The sequence below is a fragment of the Eumetopias jubatus genome, unplaced genomic scaffold (genome assembly GCF_037043125.1).
Source record: "Eumetopias jubatus isolate StellerSeaLion01/CBP00866 unplaced genomic scaffold, mEumJub1_p1.0 scaffold_11, whole genome shotgun sequence".
Lineage (NCBI taxonomy): Eukaryota > Metazoa > Chordata > Mammalia > Carnivora > Otariidae > Eumetopias > Eumetopias jubatus.
In genome coordinates this window covers 82,225,674-82,250,279 of record NW_028274817.1, presented here as the reverse complement: position 1 = coordinate 82,250,279, position 24,606 = coordinate 82,225,674, and positions in this window count along the sequence as shown.

The window sequence follows — 24,606 nt, the reverse complement described above, 5'->3', positions numbered from 1 at the left end:
GGGTGGGTTCCTTTCTCGGTTTTCTATTCTGTTCCCCTGATCGATGTGGCTGTTTTTGTGGCTGTGCCATCTTGTTCTGATCACTACACCTTTGTAATATAACATGAAGTCCAGAATTGTGATACCTCCAGCTTTGCTTTTCTTATTCAAGGTTGCTTTGGCTCTTCTGGGTCTTTGGTGGATACATACCAATTTTAGGATTATTTGTTCTTGCTCTGTGGCAAATGCTCGTGGTATTTTGATAGGGATGCCATTAAATGTGTAGATTGCTTTGGGTAGTATAGACATTCTAGCAATATTTATTCTTCTAATCCATGTGCATGGCATAGTTGTCCATTTCTTTGTGTCATCTTCAGTTTCTTTCACCAGTGTTCTATAGTTGTCAGGGTACAGGGCTTTCACCTCTCTGGTAAGGTTTATAACTAGGTATTATGTGGTTTTTGCAATTGTAAATGGGATTGACTCCTCAGTTTCTATTTGTGTTGCTTCATTGTTGGTGTATAGAAATGAAACGGATTTCTGTACCTTGACTTTGTGTCCTGTGCGTTTACTGAATGCGTGTAACAGTTCTAGCAATATTTTGGTGGAGTCTTTTGCGGTTTCCACATAGAGGATCATTGCCTTCTGCAAATACTGAAAGTTGGACTTCTTCCTTGCCGGTGTGGATGCCCTTGTTTCTTTTTGTTATCTGATTGCTGAGCCTGGGACGTCTAGTATTTTTTTATTTAAATTTCATTAATGAACATGTAGTGTAGTAGTACTTTCAGAGGTAGAATTTAGCGATTCATCTGTTGCATAGAACACCCAGTGCTCTTTACAGCAAGTGTCCTCCTTGACGCCCCTCACCCAGATATCCCATTCCCCCCACACATCCCCTCCTGTAACCCTGTTCCTATAGTCAAGAGTCTTGTATGGTTTGTCCCTCTCTCTGATTTCCTCTTATTTTACTTGTCCCTCCCTTCCCCTATGATCCTCTGCTTTGTTTCTCAATTTCCACATAGGAGTGAAATCATATGATAATAGTCTTTCCCTGAAGGCCTTGTTTCGTCTAGCATAATACCCTCTAGTTCCATCCATGTTGCGGCAAATGGTAAGATGTCAGTGTATTGATGGCTGAGTAATATTCCATTGTATATATATATATATATACACCACACTTGTTTATGCATTCATCCATTGATGGACATCTGGGCTCTCTCAGTATTTTGGCTACTGTGGCCTTTCCTCCTATAAACATTGTGGTGCAGGTGGCCCTTCAGATCACTACGGGTGTATCCTTTGGGTAATTACCTAGTAGTGGAATTGCTGGATCGTAGGGTATATCTATTTTTAACTTTGTGAGGAGCCTCCCTACTGTTTTCCAGAGTGGCTGTACCAGCTTGCATTCCCACTAGCAGTGTAAGAGGGTTCCCCCATCTGCCCATCCTCACCAACATCTGTCACTTCCTGACTTGTTAAATTTAGCCATTCTGACGAGTGTGAGGAGGTATCTCATTGTGCTTTTGAATTGTATTTCCCTGATAGCGAGGGATGTGGAGCATTTTTTCACGTGTCTGTTGGCCATTTGTGTATGTGTTCTTTGGAGAAACGTCTGTTTCCTTCTGCCTATTTCTTGACTGGATTATTTGTGTTTGGGGGATTCTGTATCATAAGAGCTTTATATATTTGGGATACTAACCCTTTATCAGGTCTGTCATTTGCAAATATCTTTTCCCTATCCATAGGTTGCCTTCTAGTTTTCTTGATTACTTCCTTTGCTGTGGAGGAGCTTTTCATTTTGTTGAAGTCCAAATACTTTATTTTTGCTTTGGTTTCCATTGCTTTGGGAGACATATGTAGAAAAATTGTATGATTAATGTCAAAGAGGTTACTGCCTGTATTCTCCCGTAGGATTTTAATAGCTTCATGTCTCACATTTAGGTTTTTAGTCTATTGGGAATTTGTTTTTGTATATAGTGAAAAAAATGGTCCAGTTTCATCCCTTTGCATGTTGCTGTCCAGGTTTCCCAACACCATTTGTTGAAGAGACTATCTTTTTCCCATTGGCTGTTTTTCTTTAAGATTTTATTTATTTATTTGACAGAACAGAGAGAGAGATAGCAAGAGCAGGATCACAAGAAGGGGGAGTGAGAGAGGGAGAAGCAGGCCTCCCGCCAAGCACGGAGCCCGATGTGGGGTTCGATCCCAGCACCCTGGGACCATGACCTGAGCCAAAGGCACACACTTAACCAACTGAGCCACCCCCGCACCACGGATATTCTTTTTCAAAAATTTTTTTAGTTTATTTTAGAGAGAAAGATCGAGAGAGCGAGCTTGCCCAAGTGGGGCAAGGGGCAGAGGGAGAGGGAGAAGATCTCATGCAGACTCTATGCTGAGCGTGGAGCCTGTCGCTTGGCTTGATCTCAATCAACTGTGCCAAAACTATGAGTCACATGCATATCCAGCTGAGCTATCCAGGCACTGATCATTGGATCCTTTTTTTAATAGCTTCTTCCTTTTTTTTTTTTTGGTTTGTTGGCGTAGAGTTTGAAGTAATTCTTATCCACCCTTTCTTCTCTTGTTTATGCACTTTAGACTATACCTTATCCTCAAGCATGACTTCATCTGCATTCAGTACAAGTTGTGGGCCACCTTCATTAATATTGGATTAAAGCTATTTTCTAGTTTACAGTATGATTTCTTTCAGCATAAGTTACCTACCAGAGTATGGCTTGGTCCGAGATTTTTCCGTTCTTTTTAATGTTGAATCCTACATTAACTTTCCTCTTGTCAGGCAACCGATTCTTACTTCCTTTGAAGCCTGTTAAGGCTTATTCGAGTGAGTAATTTTGTCAAATACTAGTTTACATTACTAGTACACATTAACCAAAGTGTGTATTCTGTCATCATTGTGTTTCATGCCATTGTGTTGCTTCCTTATTCGAGGAACCTCCTGTGTGTAATCTGAACCTAGCACCACCACCCCCCCATAAGAGGAGGGCAGGAATAAACCCAAGAAAGAGGTGGATCACCTCAGATTGGTGGGTTGCAGGTTAAGAAGCAAGGAAATTTATTTACGATTCTTTTTTACCGCGTCCAAAAGACTAGGAGATATCCACGCCAGTCCATCAATTCTTTAAAGTTTGTACAGAGAGACTATGGACTCTGAGAAACAAACTGAGGGTTCTAGAGGGGAGGGGTGTGGGGACTGGGTTAGCCCGGTGATGGGTATTAAAGAGGGCATGTACTGCATGGAGCACTGGGTGTTGTATGCAAACAATGAATCAGGGAACACTTCCTCAAAAACTAATGATGTGAGAATGTATGGTAATTAACATCAGATTAAAAACAGTTTATACAGAGGATTTAAGTGAGTTCAGCCATATACAGCTTCCAAAGACTCTTTTTAAAAAAATTGTATTATGTTCTGTTAGTTGCCGCAACATACGTGATTAGTTTCTGAGGTGGTGATCCATGATCCATTGTTTTCGTATAACACCCAGTGCTCCATGCAGCACGTGCCCTCCTTAATAGCCATCACCGGGCTAACCCATCCCCCCTCTCCCCTCTCCTCCGAATCCCTGTTTGTTTCTCAGACTCCATAGTCCCTCATGGTTCATCTTTCCCTCTGATTCCCTCCCCCGCCTTCATTTTTCCCTTCGTTCTCCTAAGGTCCTCCATGCTATTCCTTATGTTCCACAAATAAGTGAAACCCTGTGATAATTGACTTTCTCGGCTGGAGTTATTTCACGTAGCATCATCTCCGCCAGTCCCATCCATGTTGATGTAAAAGTTGGGTATTCACCTTTCTGATGGCTGAGCAATATTCCATTGTCTATATGGACCACTTCTTCTTTATCCATTCATCTGTTGAAGGGCATCTCGGCTCTTTCCCCAGTTTGGCTATTGCGGACATTGCTGCTATGAACATTGGGGTGCGTATGGCCCTTCTTTTCACTACATCTGTGTCTTTAGGGTCAATACCCAGGAGTGCAATTGCTGGGTCATAGGGTAACTCTGTTTTTAACTTTTTGAGGCACCTCCACACTCTTTTCCAAAGTGGCTGTACCAACTTGCATTCCCACCAACAGTGTAAGAGGGTTCCCCTTTCTCCACAACCTCTCCAACATTTGTTGTTTCTCGCCCTGTCCATTTTTGCCATCCTAACTGGTGTAAGGTGGTATTTCAATGTGGTTTTGATTTGAATTTCCCTGATGGCTAATGATGATGCACATTTTTTCACGTGTCTGTTAGTCATTTCTATGTCTTCTTCGGAGAAGTGTCTTTTCATGTCTTCTGCCCATTTTTTGACTTGATTATTTCTTTTTTCGTTGTTGAGTTTGGGAAGTTCTTTTTAGATCTTGGATACCAGCCCTTTATCTCCAGTGTCCTTTGCAAATATCTTCTCCCATTCTGTGGGTTGCCTCTTTGTTTTGTTGACTGTTTCCTTTGCTGTGCAGAAGCTTTTGATCTTGATGAAGTCCCAAAAGTTCATTTTTGCTTTTGTTTCACTAGCTTTTGGAGATGTATCTCGAAAGAAGTTGCTGTGGCCGATGTCAAAGAGGTTACTGCCCATGTTCTCCTCTAGGATTTTGATGGATTCCTGTCTCACATTGAGGTCTTTCATCCAAAGAGTCTTATCACCACAATTCTATGTCAAGACGGTATCCTTAGGGTATATTCGAAGAACGGGAAAGGAAAGCAGTATGCACATTTCAAGAACAGGGCACTAGGAGGGGGTGCCAGTGTGGCCCAGTCAGTTAAGCCCCTGACTCTTGATCTCAGCTCAGGTCTTGATCTCAGTGTCGTGAGTTCAAGCCCCGTGTCGGGCTCCACAGTGGGCATGGAGCGAACTTTAAAAAAAAACAAAGTAAAAGAGGGGACCGTGTGGATGCATATATTTATTCATTTGTGTGTTCTATTTACACACTTATAATTTTAACCCTGACCCGTTTAAAATTATTTTCATATGTGGTATCAAAATAAGTAGATCCCCATACGGGAAGTGAGGGCCAAGTAAAATAAGACAACATCAGAAAGGGAGAGAAACCATAAAAGACAGTTAACTATGGGAAACACACTGAGGGTTCCTGGAGGGGCAGTGGGTGGGGGATGGGCTATCTGGGAGATGTCCAGTAAGGAGGCACTGGATGTAATGAACACTGACTGAGGTTTATATGTAACTGGTGAATCACTAAAGTGAAACTACTCTGAAACTAATACTACACTATCCGTTAAGCACTTGAATTTAAATAAATCAATAATATTAGATTCAACCTCACGGTGACATGGAGTACAATACTTGTTACCGTCTTTTGATTCATACTTCTTATGGCCCTTTTTCTCTTTATGAGAACGTTCCAATATTTTTTGTGATTCCACTTTTCTCTGTGAGGTTGTTAAGTCTGTATTTCCTTTCTCTTTTATTGACTATCACACAGCTTCCACTATGCAGCCCTGAGTTGATACAGTGTTGATAATTACTAACAGCGAATGCAAAGTATGAATTCTATTACTTCCCTTATACTGCAGGATTTGTGGAATGCTTTAACTTCATTTCTCCCCTTGAACTTCTACCTTATATTTACATTACGTTAATTTTACATATACTTGAAACGCCATAAAATATGATTTTTTTGTTTCTACAATGATGATGCAGTCAATATTCTCTTATATTTACTCACATAATGACCTTTCTTTGCTCCTCCTTATTTCCTATAATACTGTTTCACTTTGGAGTTCTATTTTTTCTGCCTGGAGAACTTTTAATATTATTTCTCTTAGTGCACACTTGCTGGTGATGAATTTCATCAGTGTGTGTGTGTTTGTGAGGGAGAGAGAACACTTACAATTCGTCTTAAAGAATATTTTTATTGCTTATAGAATCGTACATTGACACTTGGTTTCCTAGACTGTGAAAGCTACCATTTCATTTTCTCCTAGGTTTCATTATTCTATGATATCGCTCACCTTTAAAGGTAAAGTATACTTTTTTACCTGCTTACTTTTATGAATTTCTGTTTGGTTATCAGCACTCTTTAAATTTGATGCTGTGGGGGTGACTATCTTTGTCATTATTTCTGGAGGGTCTACAGAGCTTGTGATATGTACGGATGCCTTTCATCAGTTGTAGAAAATCTGGGCTATTGTTTGTTCACACACTGCTTCTTCCCTGTTTTTTCTCTCCTTGCCTGTCTTCACTTACACCTGTGTTGGACCTGAATCCTTACCTTTTTTTCTCTCTAGCTTCATGTTGATATTTTCAGCTCCCTAATCCTGTGGTCTGCCTTGGTCCTGACCTTGCTTGTATGGAATCTTCTGCTAACCCGATATAGTGGATTCTTAGTTTTAAAGGCTGGGTTTTCACCATTTGAAAATGTCCATTTGAATCATTTAAAGATAGTTTAGTTTTCTGTTGAAATTTTTCATCTTTCAGGATGAGAATCATACGCAGTTGTTCCTAGGAAGTACCATTGCTAAAAGTAGAGGCAACATTTTTCTTTTACTGAAACCCATCCATTTAACATATGGACCGTACGTTTCTACTAATATTTATACTCAGTGGAACAATAAGATTTCTGTATATTAAGGAATAGCAGTTTTGATCACACACTATGCCTATTCAAAAATAACATGAAAAATCAATGTGATGTGGACTATAGCATGGAAAACCCTGGCACTCGATAAATTTCATATTATACAGTCTCTTGCATGACTCAGAGAGTACTAGAGGTTTAATAGCCGTTGGTTCCATATTGATGAAGTATAGGTGTGTGTTAAATTGGGTGATATGGGTAAGTTCTCACTTTTGAAAGTACTAATCCGACTTTCATTATTCAGCACATTGAGGAAATAAGAATTAGACATAAGCTTTTGTTTCGGGGATGTGCCAAAATTTATGAAAGAAGTGGCACTCTGTACAAAACAAGATACGACTTTTGGTCTGGACAAAATGACAGAGACTCATTTCTACTTGGTCTTCTCTACGAAGCAAGCCTGTAGAGTTTGAGATTAATGCAAGAGGCAACCAAATGAAAACTCTGAAAGAACGAAATCTTGCCATTTGCGATGGCGTGGATGGAGCTAGGCCAAATAAGCCGGTCAGAGAAAGAAAAAAACCATGTGATTTCACTCATGTATGGAATATAAGGAACAAAAGAGATGAACATGGGACAGGGGAAAGAAAGACAAACCAAGACACAGACTCTTAATTATACAGAACAGATTGAGGGTTACTGGAGGGGAGGTGGGTGGGGGAAATCTGTTAAATAGGGGATGGGGATTTAGGAGGGGATGTAGGATGAGCACTGGGCTTTGTATGTAAGTGATGAATCACTAAATCCTACACCTGAAACTAATATTACACTGTATGTAAACTCACTGGAATTTTGTAAAAACTTGGGAAAGGAAAAAGAGAAAATTCTGAATAATATTAAAGGAAAGGAAAAGGATTTGGGGACTCCAGAAGTGGGTAACAACACAGTGGCTGGAAAACTTACTATGTGAGCTGATCTTACAGCCCAAATCCAAAGACAGTATAAAGGCAGAATTCTCTCTTCCTTGGGTGACTTCAGCCCTGTTTTCTTTTATGGTCTTCGTCTGACTGAATGAGTCCCGGCCCCCTTATAGAAGGTGATGTGAATTACTCGTAGTCTACTGGTTTAAATGTTAACCTTATCTAGAGATTAGCTTCCCAGCAATATCCCCTCTAGTATTTGACCAAATATGTGAATACTCTGTCCTAGCCAAGTTGACACATGAACTTAGCCATCATCTGTTCTTTCCCTGGGAAGCGTCTCTGGAAGGCAGGTTACGTGAAAGTATTAGCACCAAAGCGGTGGGCAGCATTCTTAACTTACAGTTCAACGGAATCATTGTCATTTTTCTTCCCATTGGAACTAAGACCTCTAGGCAAGCAAGGCATAAAGCCACAGGGGGCAGGAAATAGAAATTGTGCTAGTGCATCACTAGGGGTTAATAGTGAGTGGTGCCACTGCCAGTTTCCATCCCTCGATTCCTGGACCCGTGATTCCTGCCCATGGGAAAAATAGCCCCGTGTGTTGGATGCTGATTCAGGTATACAGCCTCCTGGAGAACCTTGCCCCACTCCTACAGGGTATTGCCATCTACCTGGCACCATTAGCAGAGTCTTCAAAAGGACATTCCAACGTTGCATCAGCCAGCGGACTTGGAACAGTGGGGAGCATGATACCACCAGTGAATTGCATGACTAGGGGCTCGTGGCTTCACACCATGTGCTGTGAACTTAGTTCCTCCATCAGAATCAGGCTGCACGGAATACAACAGTGGCAGAAAAAGCATTCCGTAAGTCACTGCTGTTAGTTTAGACACGAAGCAATGCATGCAGGGAAGGCAAATTCATGTCGATGGTAAGTGTCTATTCCAGTAAGAACAAATGCCGCTTTTCCATGATAGAAGAGGTCCAATGTAATAAACCTGCCACCAGCTAGCTGGCTGATCACCTGGGGGGAGGGTGCCTTATCAAAGACACACGGATCATTTCTGTTGCTAGCAGGTATGGGCACTCAGCGGTGCACTCAGCCACGTCAGCTCTGGTGAGTAGAAGTCCAGTGCTGAACCAATACATAACATCCTTCTATGACCCATGGCCAATTGGTCCAGTAGCCCATTGGGCAATGACAAGGATGGCTGAGGAAAGAGGCTAATATCCATAGAACAGTTCATCTTATATACTTGATTAGTAAAATGCATCTCTGCTGAGAGAGAGAGACAACCAACCAACAGACTCTTAACTGTAGCGAACAAACCGATGGTTACCGGGGGTGGGGGTGGGGTGGGGATGGGTGAAATAGACGATGGGGATTAAGGCGTGCACTTGTCCTGATGAGCGCTGGGTGATGTCTGGGATTGTTGAATCACGATAGTATACACCTGAAACTAATATAACACTGTAGGGCGACTATACTGAAATTTAAAAGAAAAGAGAATGGAAAGAAAGAAAAAGAATCTTCCTCTCTGCTGAGGTCACCCTTTAGTGAGCATTCACATAAGCCACAAATACCTTCACATTTCTCACCTACTCAGAGAGGTCTATCCACATACCTCTTTCCTAGAATTTGGTCACCTATTTTAATTCCTGTTCCTTCCACTTCCCTGACCTCTCTGCCAAACAATTGGCCACAGCCCGTGAATTGGAAGATAATCAGAATTCCGTCCATTTCCTCTTTTCCTTAGAGGAGGGGAGAGGGGCAGAGGGAGAGGGAGAGAGAAGCTTAAGCAGGCTCCACGCCCAGCACAGAGCCCAACGGGGGGCTCGATCCCACAACCCTGAGATCGTGACCTGAGCCGAATTCAAGAGTCAGGCGCTTAACCAACTGAGGCACCCTAGTGCCCTTGTCCATTGATCTTTTAAGAAAAGTAAACAACCGGGTGCACTGCTCGAAGTTCTGCCCACTGGGAGGTTGACCCTTCCGCACTGTCCTCCACGGATATCCCAGAAAGGGGCTGTAGTACCACAGCTATCCACTTGCAGGTGGTGTCTGCATATGGTGCAGAATCATCTGTAAATTGGGCCCAAAGTATCACTTCCTCTGTCAATTGCATGTATCCCTGCTGTTGCACAAATCTGTGAGGCAGTCTGGCTCGGGGAAATGTTAAAGACAAAAGTGTGAAAGGAAACGGGTAACACAACCTATACCATTCCCTACTCCCTGGTTTCACTGTCTACGACAAGGCATCTGCTTTTGCTTCCTTTTCAGACTCCTCAGGCAAGTGGTATTATATTTATTTTTTATTTTTTATTTTTGCCTTTTGTCTACAATGGTCAGTTACAATCACAGGGAGACATAGGCAGCAGTGAGCTAACTCCATGGCAGCCAGAAGCAGAAACTCCTCACTAGGTTTTTAAAAATAGTTTTACTCTTTAGTGCAGTTTTAAGTTCACGGCAAACTTGAGCCAAAAGTCAGAGTTGCCACATACCTACCGCTCCCACCCATACACAGCCTCCTCCACTTACAATATTCTGCGTCAGAGTGATGCATGAACTATAATCGATGAACCCATATATCATAATCCCTCCAAACGTCCACCGACAGTTTACGTTGTGATTCACCTTTGGTGCTGTACATTCTAACAGTTTTCACAAATGAGTAATGTCATGTCCACAGGATTTCTGAGTGGGCATAAACCTTGAACTACATTAACTAAACATCAAAAGTGCAATTATTGTATCTACAGAATTATTTCGCTGTCGTAAAATTGCTCTGCACACTGCCTGTTCTTCCTTCTCTCCTCTAACTCACGAGGCCACTAATGTTTTAATATCTCCATAGTTTTGCCTTTTACGGAAGATCACCATAGTAGGAATCTTACCGTATGTATAGCCTTTTCAGATTGACTTTTTCACTGCTGAGATGCATCTAAGGTTCCTCCTGGCTTTTCATGGCTTGATGGCTCCTTTGTTTTAGCCCTGGATAATATTCCGTTCTCTGGATGTGCCGTATCTCTAGATAAATATACATTTATCTCCCAAAAAAGGAAACCGCTATGTTGGTTGCTTCCAAGTTTGAGTAGTTATAAATAGAGCTACTATAAACATTTGTGTGTAGGTTCTTGTGCGGACATAAATTTTCAACTAATTTGAGGAAACACTAAGGCGTGTGATTACTGGATTGTACGATAAGCATGTGTTGAGTTTTGTGAGCAACCTGTATTCTGTATTCCAAACGGTTATGCCGCTTTGGCTTTCTACCAGCAGCGAATGGGAGTTCCGGTTACTGCACGTCTTCACAAACATTTGATGTTCTCAGTGTACAGTGATGCCTCGTTGTTGTTTATTTTGCAATTTCATAATGGCATAGGATGTTGAGCATCTTTTCATAGGCTTATTTCCAATCTGTGTATCTTCTTTGGTGACTTCCCTGTTCGTGTCTTTGCCTATGTTTAAATCGGGGTGTTCATTTTCATATTTTGGGGTTTAAGAATTCTTTCTAAATTTTGGATAACAGTCTTTTATCAGATATGCCTCTTCATCTATTTTCTGCCAGTCTGTCAAAGAGCAGACTTTTTTAATTTTAATGAGGCCTACCGTATCTATTGTTTCTTTCGTGGATCATGCCTTTAGGTTGTATCAAAAGAAATGTTCTCTGTGTCCATCTTCATCTAGATGTTCTGCTCTGTTTTGGATTGCCTATGCAAAGGCATCTCCCATGCAGTTTTGTAGTTTTTATTTTACACTTAGGTCTGTGATCCTTTTGAGTTAATTTGCTGTGAAGGGCATAAGGTCTGTGTCTAAATTCATTTTTCCCCACGTGAATGTCCAGATATTCCAGCATCATTTGTCGAAAAGACTTCTTTGCTCCAGCGTATTACTTTCGGTCCATTGCATAAATCTGTTGGCTGTGTTTATGGAGGTCTGTTTCTGGGCTTTCTCTTTTGTTCCATTGACCTGTCGGTCTATTCTTTCTCCAGTACCATACTGCCTTGATTGTCTTAAGTTTATACTAAGTCCTGAAGTACGGTAGTGTCAGGCTACCAACCTTTTCTCCTCCTTCAGTATTGTGTTGGCTGTACTGTGTCTTTGGCCTCTCCATAGAAACTTCCTAATCAGTTTGTCAATGTGCGCAAAATAACCTGCCGGATTTTGATTAGGATGCATTAATCTATAGAACAAAGTGGGAAGAATTGGCAAGTCGACGATATTGAGTCCCCTTCCATGAACATGAACTATCTCTCCATTTGTTTCGTTCTTCTTTGATTTCTTTCATCAGACCGTTGTAATTTTCCTCATATAGATTTTGTACATATTTTGTTAGACTTAGACCAAATTGATCATTCTGTGGGGTGCTAATGTAAATGGTAATGGGTTCTCAATTCCAAAGTCCAGTTCCTTAGGCCGATATAGAAGAAAGCAGTGGACTCTGCTATGGTAACCTTGTATCCTCAAACTGGGTAGAATGGCTAATTTGTTCCACCAGGTTTTTATTCTTTTAAGTATCTTTACAAAGAAAATCATGATATCTGCAAACAGAGACAGTTTGTTCCTTCCTTCTCAATCAGAGTATCTATAATTTCCTCCCTTGTTAGCTAGGACTTCGAGTAGGATGTTGAACCTGAATAGCAAGAGGGGACGTCCTTGCCTTTTCCTGACCTCAGAGGGAAAGGTCACAATTAAGTCCAGTGTTAGCTGAAGGTTTCTTGTCGATATTCTTTATCGAGCTGAGGAAGTTCCTCTTTATTTCTGTTTTCTGAGTTTTAATCATGAATGGATGTTGGATGGTGTCAAATCCTTTTTCTGCATCTATTGATAGAATCAAGGGATGCTTTTTCTGTAGCCTGTTTCCTCACTGAAAATGTGGAAAACAAAATTGAATTGGAAGTGGTATCAAGTCGTTGGTCTGAGTGCAATACAGGCTGTTTGAAATGATAAGTCCCCGAAATGATGATCGTGATCATTTTAAGTTGATACGTCTTCTGAAATAAAATGAGGGTTCCATTGAACACCCGGAAGTATGAGCAACGATTGAAATGTAGAAGGCAGATACAATCTGTATTATCTTACAGATGTAAAGTGATGACTAAGGCCAACCTAAAATCAGCCATAGACCAGACGTCCTGTCAGGGCCTGGCAGGTGGTACACGCACTTGGGTTGCTTCCATAATTTGCCTATTGTAAATAATGCAGCTAGAGACATAGGGCTGCAGGTATCCCTTTGAATTTGTGTTTTTGTATTTTGGGGATAAATGCCCAATAGTGCGATTACTAGATTGTAGGGTAGTTCTAGGTTTAACTTTTTGGGAAACCTCGATACTCTTTTCCACAGTGGCTACACCAGTTTCTTGCTTGGTTCTTGATGTTAGAGAAAGACAAGTAGTCTTTCTCTATTAAGTATGGTGTAAGATGTGGGATTTTTGTAGTTGCACTTTATAGATCGTCCTTCGGCTCCTCCTCGTTTGCGGAATGCTTTCGTCATGAATGGCTTAAATCTTGTTAAAACTTTTCCTGAAGTGAGAAAAACAGCATAGCCAGGTGACAAATTTGTTTTTTCTTCTGTCCTCCAGGCAGAAGAACAGGTTTTCAAAAATACACAAGGGTAACCTTCGGGGGGGGGGGCAAAAAAAAATGAAGAAGAAGAAGAAGTTAAAATTTTAGTTTCTCTCTCCTCCAAGGGCGCTGGTAAAATTAAGCCAATTCTCTGGGTTTGAGTAAACCTTTAGATAACCGAGAAGGAAACGGGAAAAGTTTTCAAGCCTCGACTTCAGCGTTGCTGCTTCTCCTGAGGCTACCTCCCAGAATTTCAGAGGATCTCCATTGCCGCCTATAATCCAAATCTTATACTTCCGAGAGACCGAAAAAGAAAAAAATAAGATCTATCAGTAAGTATTTGTTTTATTTCCTTTTATGGCTGGTGCAACTGGACATATGATAAAATTGATGTAAAGTGTCATATATACTTGCAGTATCTTAAATGCTGAAGGAACCATCCCTATCAGGGAAAATAGAAACAAAAAGATACTAAAGGGACTTCGTGTCTTAACTTGTGTTTGACTCAGGTGAGCAGATTGGAATTTTGGCTCTGCGAATATTAAGAAGAAAACATGTCTCTATAACTGATGGTTTTTACTCCGATTGTTGCCTCTGTAAAATGAGAAACAATATAAAAGGGTGGCAATATACAGATGGAGATAAAATTTGGGGTTTTAAAGCAGTTTTCAGTTTTTAGTGAACGCCTGTAAGATCAGCTGTCTCGTGCATACAGAGTCATGATCTGTCAGCCAGGTGTGCATGTTTTTGAGTGGGGCAATTGGATTCTATGCCTGACAAGATAAATGGGGCTCAGGATAGCCTTGCTTGTTGCTTGGACATGAGGCAGGGCTGTCCAGCTTGAAGTATTTTTTGCCTTTGCTGCTGCTGCTGCCAAAGAAAAGCTTCTGGCTTCTTTGCAACCCTGGCTTCACAGATCCTGATTCCCTGACCTGACTCTGTACTGAAACCTGATGTGCCTGCTGTGGGCTCTTTCAGCCTCAGCAGGAGCTGTGCTGCACTGAAAGCAGGCCCAGGCTGAGTGAACAGGACTGAGGCTCGGGGACTGTTGCAGATTGAAGACACCCATCTGTGAGCCCAAGAACTAGGGAAACATCATGGAAGCTGCTTGAACTGTCCACGGCACTGCACCACGAAAAGGACTGGTTCGCTGAGGGGACCATCTAAAATCGACCTTTACGTTAGGCCTATATTTCTGATGCAGAGGCTAGTTGCATTCCTAACGTTTGATTCCTGCCGCAACTACAAGTTGGGGGAGGACACATCACTGTGTGTGTGACCCTCCATCCACTCCCGACACATCGGGATATCTCACTGCTCTTGACTTGGTTTCCACTTCCTCACTGATGACAGATGGTAGTATGAATATCTCACACTGAATTTTCCCCATCCACTGACAGTATAGCCTATTGGTCACCTGACTTCCATAAGCCCCTGCTCAGGCTGGAGGGCCACAGAGTCACTTTGCGTCTCCTGGAATCAGTGGCACTTCAGATCCGGTGTCCAGCAGTCCCGAAAAGTTGTGATCATTTCCTCTTTCCCAGTGTCCAGTCACCCTACTAAAAGGTCCCTTTGGGAAGACTAGAAGAAAGATTTAGAGTATCAATGTCCAGGAGTGTATGGTTGACCTTCAAAACACAAAAGAACCAGCTTTTTTTTTTTTCTTTTCTTTTTTACCAGCAAAATGACCTCATTCAGGAAGAGCAGAGGACTTGCAATTCTGGACAAGGAACCCAGGCAACCCCTCTGTAAGTGCCGAGATCGTAGGAGAGAGTCTTGCTTTTACAGTGGAGAAGAGGAAGCTGGGAGGGGTTTCTACAGCTTGCCATTGGCTGAGTGTGGTGGTCTTCATGGGATGGGCTGTTGCTGGGCAAAGAGACATTCTTTCCTCCTGCTAGGGCAGGTAAGCTAAACCTCTTCCTGTTGGGGAATGTGAGCTATGTTTATTAGACAGCGGCGGTGATGTGGGAAACAAAGGCAGAAGGAAATGTAGGTAAAATTAGATGTCCTTCTAACTGGCAGCCCACTGACAAATCCTTGAGACAGTCGGAGTATAATGTACCTCCAGGAATCTCCCAACAGTCTTGAAGTTAATGCCTTGCTGAGGGAAAAACAATCTTGGTTTGACAACATCAAGGCCTCAGGTTTCTTGTGAGTCTTCTTTAGCATATGAAAATCCTTTTGAAGCTTCCCTTATCTTTACTTCCCCCAACCCCAAAGTATATCATCAGTTGCTCCTCCCAGTCCCAGGGCAGCAGCTCTTCCTGCCCACTGGACCTGTCCCCTTGCCTTAATAAAACCACCTTCTTTTGCACCAGAGATGTCTCAAGAATTCTTTCTGGCCCTCAGAAGCCGCTTTGGGCCCTGGACCCCAACAACACACTACTCTGCAGCTCTTCATTGTCATATACAGAGTCACGAAACTCCTTGCTTCTTATAAGTGGTTGTTTAGGAGTGTCAAATGCACATATTTTGTGTATCTCTGTAAACAACGATTCATGGACTATCGGTGCTGTTTTTCCTATTAGAAATCGAGCCATTAGCTTCTTTAAATGTAATCATATTAGACACTCAATTGCAGAAAACCAACAAGCAATTCAGAAAACCCACCCTGAACATCCGGGTCCTCTAGAAACACTCTCGGCACCAAAACCTTCTGTAGTCAACCATTCTGCAGAGAACTAGCACCAACAGGATTACATACAGATGTACAGGCATATATAAGAGGAGGATATTCATTACAGGAGTTGGCTTATGTGATTATGAAGGTGAGGAAACCCACGGTCGGCTCTGTACACACAAGACAACAAGGAAAGTCGGTGGCCTACTTCAGTCCACGTCTAAAGACCTGGTTTCATGGGGTTGTCGTTTTTTGTGGGGTTTTTGCTTTTTTCTTTCTTTTTTTTTTTTAAGATTTTATTTATTTATCTGACAGAGAGAGACACAGCGACAGAGGGAACACCAGCAGGGGGAGTGGGAGAGGGAGACGCAGGCTTCCCGTGGAGCATGGAGCCCGATGCGGGGCTCAATCCCAGGACCCCGGGATCATGACATGAGCAGAAGGCAGACGCTTAACGACTGAGCCCCCCCCCCCCGGGACCCCTACACGGGTTGTAAGTCCCACTGTATGACCAAAGCCTGAGAACCAAAAGTGTTGATGTCTGAAGACAAGAGAAGATCGACAAAGCTCATACACTCTGTGCCCTAGCAATAAAGGACCGCATCTCCTACAACGCTCCCAGCTTATGAAGCCAGGGTGTGAGTTGCATTTCACACGGTTACATTGATCCATTTGACCTCAACCAGCAAACAGTGTGAGCTTAGTTACTAGCCGCCTCCAGTACCCTGGAAAATGGCAGCCGCCCCGAATCTGTAGAACTTGCCCCATGCCCACTCATCCTCGGTTCTGTGGGAATTTCAATTGCTTCCTAGATTCTCCTGCTTGCATGGAGAGAAGCTCTGGTCCTGCAGAAAACTGAAGCCCTCCCCCAGGCAGAGGAGTTTCTGGCACTCTCAGCCCTAGCTCCGTGCTTAGCAGCGCAGACACAGCTCCTGGAGGCAACAGTCGGGCAGTTCTTCCCGCCTCTACAGTGTCCTTGATACTTGCCGCTGCTTCCTGGGGGTCCCCGGAGCATCTTCACAACTGGCTTTCACCTGAATCCAATTATGGCCCTATCACGAGCTGCCCAACACTTTTCTCCAACAGGAATGGTGGGAGAAAGCCAAATGTTTGTACCAGGTTGAAGTCAGGCCTGGGAGGTGGACTGGAGCAGTTCGGGCATCATCAGGTCCTCAGAACCCACAACTAACTGTCCAGGCATCCGACGGCAGGAACTTGAATGTTTGCAATTTAGGTGCTCCCAGAAAGTGTAAATTCAGAAATCACCGCGTCCCAACCTTTGAGCCCTTCTTGAGTGCTACACACACCCAAAAACGGGGGCTAAAAGAGAAAGAGCCAGCCAGAGTAACTCGGTGATGATAGTCTCCTTGCTGACAATGATTTTAAGAGATAAAAAATAAACCTCTGAGGGCTGTGACTACTCTCACTCTTAAACATTCCTTGAGAAGAATCACATTTCCTATTCAGTCTGCTTCTCAGGGAGAAAGAGGCAGAGAGCCTGGGAGACCTCCCTTGCTATACTGAAGCTACTTCCTTCGAAGAAGCCCAGCTAGATGGAACACATCGGAGTCACTTAAGTTCAGCAGCATATCCTAACTTATTCAGAAAAAGATACTTTCTGACTAGGGCGCCCCTCTTGTCCTCTCTTCCATGTGCACCTCCCACACAAAACTACTAAGTTATCTCAAAGTAATCAAAATGGACACCTGCACACAGCTGACTGTCTACATTAGCAAGGGTTCGTATTCCCCTGCTTTCATCAACCGTCATGACCCCTCTGTGAAAGCACACACAGGGGTTGTGTCTTTCCCCAACGTCAGCTTTATGCAATCATAGAACAAAGTAAATCACCATTATAAAGCAGGTTCAGGATTCCAAACTCAATGACAACTCCCCCCTGTGATTAAACTTGGCTTCTCAAACAGCACACAGAGCAGGACGTAAGACAAACCACACCACAAGCGAGATAACACAAGGGTGCAGGAAGTTAGTGAACCAAAGGGGAAGTCAGTCTGTGGGCATGCAGTTGAAACAAGGCCTCGGTCCGGTCCGTTCTGGTCCGGGGCAGCTCTGGGCATGACCGCTTATTACGTTCAAGCGGTGAAGGATCTCAGTTCTGTTCAGAGATCCGTCGGGCGCAGCTATCGGAGGCAGTTGCCTTTTCTCAGCGGTCAGTCATAGAGGGGTCATGTCTGAAGAGTCTGGCGGTTTGCTGCAAAATTCTTCCCCTTTCTAAAGGGATTTAGTCGGGATTTAAAGGTCTGCCCCTGCAGACCTCCTCTGGTTCTGCTTGTTATCAGTGCTGGGGCGTCGGCTGATGCTGGTCCCGGCCATCCCTCCTAGCAGCAGTACCGTTACCTACTTGGGTCATTGCTTGACACAGGCCCCTGCTTGACATGACAGACTCCACTTTGCTCTCTGCATCAACGTAAACTTACTAATCCAGCAAGGCCTCACTTGGGAACACAAGAGTCGCAAATAACGTTCTTCTTCGTTCTGGGAACTACCTGAAAAACCCATGAACGCGTCGATAAAAAGTGTGAAAGGACATTTTTCAACCACAAGAAACTTTGAGCTTTTGGTCTTAAAATTCTTGCCTCGTGGGCCACCTGGGTGGCTCAGATGGTTAAGCGTCTGCCTTCCGCTCAGGTCAGGATCTCCAGGTCCTGGGATCCAGCCCGAGGTCGGGCTCCCAGCTCAGTGGGGCGTCTGCTTCACCCTCTCCCTCTGCCTCTCCCCCTGCTTGTGTTCTCTCTCTCTCTCTCTCTCAAATAAATAAATAAAAATCTTTAAAAATTGTTTCCCTTGTGTCATCCAAACCTAAGCCATTCTATCACGATTCTCACCCAATCTAAATCACACCGTCCTCCAACATTGAAAGATCTGCTCTATAGCGGACTTCAAAATCTGAATAAATACCTCTCCTGCCCTGCCACCTCCAAGACTCTATTAAGAGTCTGTCCAGGTAGTGCTCTCCCTTTATGGGATAAAGTCAGCTTTGCTTAGAAGTGGCCTGGCGGTTTATTGGGAAGTACAGAATTTGAGGAACATAGACACTACTGCTGCATGCCATGTGAGCATGGACGGAGCCTAAATCCCAGGACCAGTATCTGTGGATATTTCTGAAAGCATACACCGACTGAATGAACGCAGTTACAGAGGAAGGAGCTACGAGTGCAGAGTATTCAACGTGTGGTAGCGCCAAGAAAAACGTAAAGAGAACAGATGTTAATGTATTTATCACACAGAGGTGAGCCAGTTCATTCAAGAATGACACATCACCCAAAAGCAAACGAGGAAATGACTAAACAAAGGAAGTATCAAACTCGGATTAAAATGCTTCATATCTATTTCTGTCTCAGCGGTGTTTCTTCTTCTTTTTTAAAGATTTCATTTATTAATTTGTCATAGAGAGAGAGCAAAAGCAGGGGGCGCAGCGGGCAGAGGAAGAAGCAGGCTCCCGCTGAGGGAGGAGCCCGATGCTGGACTGGATCTCAGGACCCCGGGATCATGACCTGATTCTAAAGCAGATGCTTAGACGACGGAGCCACCCAGGCGTTAACGTGTCATTGGTTTTTCTGAGACACCTTGTCCGCTAAGGGTAAGCTGGGGCTCTCTGTCCCCAAAGTATCTGGCTGCCTAGGAGAGATTGGGTGGTGTGCAAAACAGAACGCTCAAGCCCCTTTCCTTCTCCTCGGCTGACCCGCGCAGCTGCGAGTCTCTGCAGCAGCGAGTCTCTGCAGCAGCACAGGCGGGAAAACCTCAACCCACCCTGCCCGCAGCCAAGGCTGTGCGCATGCTCCTTGCTGTGAGCGAACAGTGCGCATGCGCCTTGCTGTGAGCGACTGTTACTGGGCGTGTGCATTGCTGTCCGCGCTCTGTGAGCTGGGGCGAGATCCGTCGAGGCGCCGTGTTCTCTGTGCCGTGAGCTTTCTCGCTAGCCCAATTCAACTGGTAGGTCCCCAGATCAGTCCTTCCAGGAGTTTAAGTGTGAGCGAGGATGGGGAGGGAGCCAGTGGGCCGCGGGCAGGTGGGGACGGTAGATCTGTGGCATCCTAGGTGGAAGTGGCGAGGAGCTAGCGCCCTTCTCCTCACAGGCGTCGCGGCCGCCATGGCGCTCGTCCTCGTGGTGGGGCCAGGGCAAGTGAGGATGGTGGGTCGAGGAGCGGAGGGGAAGACGGGCCGAGGCCCGGCGCGGGCGGGGCGGGGCGGTTAGTGGAGATCTCGGAGTCCTGGAGCACCTACAGCTGCCAGCAGAGCACAGAGTCCAGGATCCTCTGTGGGACCCGGGGCAGGGAGCCGACCAGGCGGTATAGAAAAGCCCAGGTAGCGGGGAACGCTAGGGGCTTGTGACTGGGTCCGCGAGATTAGCCGTGCACCGTGCAGAGGTCGAGGGAGGAGCCGGCCCGTGGGTCTGGTTCGCGACTACACGCCTGAACCCTTGGAGTGCGAACAGAGCCCGAGGCCGTATGCAGAGGATTCTTTCTTTCCCTGCGTTCCAGCCAAACGTTATTTAAGGCGGTAAAATGAGCCTAGTAAATGGGAATGTGACCAAAGCAGTAGTGACTCAGGTTTGAATGTCCAGCACTGTTTTCTCAAATGCCTTTATAGTGGGGAATGCAGGCGTGAGGCTAAGCCTCGTCTTTTAGCCTGTCCATAAGGCGATTTCACGGCCAGCCTGGCTGATGTAAATGATCTTGCAGCCCGTGTCTTTGGTGTGACCACAGCTTGTACACTCTACTGATGCTAGGTTGGCTCTCAGAGTGTTTTCAAAGTAAAAAAAAAAAATTAAGCCTTTGGCCTTGGTTGGACGTGGTATGCCTCTCCTTTAGAGTACATTTTCGAAATACCAGTGTTCTCCTTTCAGTGTGGACTATGAGTGGCCAAGTCAGATCCAGATCCAGAACCAGAATCAAAGAAAGAAAAGATAATCCAGGGTCTAAAGAGCAGGTGGGTGTGAGTACTTCCGTGTTGGCTGTTTTCGATTACCTTCCATTTATTGCTCTGAAAATTTTGTTGAGCTGCAGGCATACAAATACAGTGATAAAATCTTCTCTGCTGATAAAGGGAGGGAAACATTGAACCAGAAGGCTTCCATATTTCTGTTGCCCATGCAAATACACCCTATGGCTCCTTTGTCATGCTTATTAACGACAGATTGTGCATATCCATCCCAGCATAGTTTACAGTAGCCTCCAAAGTGCTTGTGGTTACCTTTGTTGGAGTAGCCGCTGTGTGGGAAGAGTCACTTTTAAGAATAAGTGCATAGAATCATGATGTGGGAGTGTCTTTATGCTTATTCCTTGTTTGATATCAAAATGTATAATGTATATTTATACTGTTAGCATGTATTAACAACCCAACTTTTTATTTGCCCACATACACACACCCACACACACACCCTTAGGAGCAGCAACCCAGTGATGAGCAACCGAAAAAAAGGGAGGCACCACCTGAGAGTCAGGATATTCTGCCTGATCAAGGGAAGGAAGTTGAAGCAGGACCTGTGGCTCAAGGTGAAGGGAAAGGGAAGGAGAATGACTGTGGGGGCAGGGGGTGTATGTGGGCATCATGCGTTATGACAAACCATTGCAGGAGGAAAGAAAACATTGGAAGAGACTCTCAGTCATTTCCCGAAAACGGGTTGAAGATGTGAAGAGTGTATAGTGTGCAGCTTCCTGTAGTCCTTCACCGTAACCAATTTCCCTTTTTCCTCGAGAATTAATCGGTGTGCTTGAAAATGCTGTCCTCTCTAAATTAGAGGAAAATGTTTAACTACAAAACTATACATCGCTTCCCTAGTTTAATTTGTTCTTCTTAGAATATTTTTGTGTGTCCTTTTCACTCATTTCATCAAAAGCGTAAGCACTAGTCAACAGGATAGGCAGAGTGGCACGTCAACGTATCCTGTAACGTGTGGAATAAAGCCAGTTTGCATACGGATGGGAGCCCCATTTTATAAATGAGAAAACTAAGGCTCAGGGATTGTGGCTTGCCAAAGACTGCTTGACACATGGAGATACACCTCGTAGTTCAGTACAAAGTTTGCGTTCTTGGGGAAGCTGGCAGGCTCAGTCGGTAGAGCATGTGACTCTCGGTGTCGGGGTCGAGAGTTCAAGGCCCATACTGAGTGTAGAGATTACTTAAAATAAGCAATTTTAAAGAGGTCTGTGTTCTTCCTACCATCTGTGTTGTTTTACAAACAAGTGAATGGTTTTGTATCGAATGCTTAGTAGTCAAATGTGTCTGTCCTGTAAAGTAGCTTATTAGTGGCACAGGAATCAGTCCAGTTCAGTGGAGCAGGAGAGAGACTCCAGAAAAGAGCTCAGTGAATGATAGCCACTGTCTGATTAATCATTCAGGAAACTGGCATTAGGGTCACTACGTTAATATGATTTTTACGTGGCCTTAAAAGGTGTTGAAGTACTTTTACGATTAGGAAAATCAAAAGGATCTTAAAACGATCATGAAACAAGAAATGAATGTCTTCCAAATGGAACATCTTCATCAAGTACTTGTAGTGAATTATGGACACCGTTCAGGCCATGGAGTGTGTTAGGAATTCGCTGTTAAGAGGTTTCCACAATACGACTGACGACAAAGTTCATTAATTTCTTTCCACCCTACTTGTCCCTACTGTCTCACTGCCAGACAGAAGTGGGGCTGTTAATCACTACTGTTTTGCCGTTACTTTTGGAACTTTGCTCTATACATGACTGCTTTATCCTAAGTTATACATAGAGGGACTTTGCACTTAAATCGAACGGGTAAAATTGGACAAAATACCCTGCAGATTGCCCTACTACGGCATGGATGTCACTAGTATAGGATTTGTTAGAGGCCCACGAATACACTCAGCTTATCCTTCGGAAAACTACGTTGTACTTTTTAAATAAAATCTTATGCGTGGTGTAGACTTGATTTCCCACATGTAGCTGATGCTCTCTATTCTAAGAACACTATGGTAATAGAAAGGAAATGAAGTGCAGTGGGCTTTATCTTTCGAATGTCCCTTGAAATAAAGCAAATCGTACTACAGGAAAACAAGGGTGTGAAATGCATTTTCCCATCACATTTTTTTATCACCCTAGCCTATAGGCTTTTATTGGTTTATATTTCATATTTACTGCTTAAATCGATTACCTTTGTGTTTTAAGGACGGGACCTGGAAGCTGATCTCCAGGAGCTGCCTCAGGCAAAGGCTGGGGGTATAACTGAAGATGACCCTGATGCAAGGGGCCAAGTCTACCCTTCTTAGAGCCCATTAAAATGCCGGAAGCAGGTATGTTATCCATTGACAGTGCAAAGTATGAGGGTCTTTCCCCGAATATTATATCTTTACGTATGCAGATACAACTTTAATGATACATTTCTAACAGGGGTTGCATATGAAGATTACTTTCCCAAGTAGATCAAACATCCTGCCGGCCTGACTTATACACAAGTAGAGATAGAAACAAATTGGGTCAAAGCCTTATTAAATCATACAATATGAAACCATTTTCTTTTTTTGAGTATAAATACTTCAACGAACTGCTAATAATATTCAGATCCTTCTGTAAGTTCTGCTTTTATCAAACACAGAATTCATTTGGATTGAATATCAGTTTGTATGAAATATGCTGAGGCACTGAGGTAGGTTCTACCCGCGGCTGTAATATAACGTGTATGATTTTCTGACAGTCCCTTAACTTCTGAACCCATCTTTACTCATAATATATATTGAGTTGAATTCTGATATATTACAATCATTTTTAATGCTGATATTTGTATTCTGGGGTTCTGTTGGTTACATAGAATACCAAGATGTTGTATTTTGCATGATTTTTTTTATCAGATAACATCTTTGGTCAAATTTTAACATGTGAATTGAAATTTGGCTGCCACCGGGAGCAACAAAACACAATGGTTGCTGTTTGTGTTTCTCTATGGCGATCTGGACCCCTATTCCCGTTTTTGGTTTCAAATGTTTGTTTAATTTCTATGTAGTTAACGCATAGTGAAATACTGGTTTCAGGAGTAGAATTTAGGGATTCATCCCTTACCTATAATACCCAGTGCTCATCACATCCGGTACCCTCCTTAACACCCATCACCCATTTAGCCCATCCCCAACCCATCTTCCTCCATCAACACTCAGTTTCCTCTCCATAGTTAAGAGTCTCACGGTCGGCTTCCCTCTCTCTTTTTTTCTGTCCCATATGTTCATCTGTTTTGTTCCTTAAATTCTACCTATGAGTGAAATCATGTTATTTGTTTTTCTCTGACTGACTTTTTTCGTTAGCATGATATACTCGAGGACTTCCACATCATTGCAAATGGCAAGATTTCATTCATTTTCATGGCTGAGTCATATTCTACTGCACACACGCGCGCGCGCACACACACACACACACACACACACACACACACACACACACACACGTCTTCTCTATCCGTTCATCGATCGGTGGACATTTGGGCTCTTTCCATAGTTTGGCTATTGTTGAAACTGCTGCTCTAAACATTGGGGTGTTTGTACACTTTGAGTCTGTAATTTTGTGTCCCTCGGGTAAAAACCTCATAGTGTAAATGCTGGGTCACTAGGTAGTTCTATTTTTAACTTTTCTAGGAACGTCTATACTGTTTTCCACAGCGACTGTCCCAGTTTGCATTCCCACCAACAGCGTAAGAGGGTTCCCCTTTCTCCACATCCTCACCTACATAGCTCGTTTCCTGCTTTGTTAATTTTACCCATTTGACAGGTGTGAAGTGTGTGACCATATAATCTGTTCGAGAGACTGGAACGCCGTTAAGGCCAGCACCGTTAAGGCAAACGGTTACCCTACTGAATCAATGACGTAAGGGAAACACTAGCTGACAAAAACAGCTTTCCGCTTAACCAGAACAAAGAATAACTTACATGTGGTCCTCATTGCTCTACTCCCATCACTTACGCAGTAACCAACTTGGCATTATTCCTTCGGCATCATATATTCACAA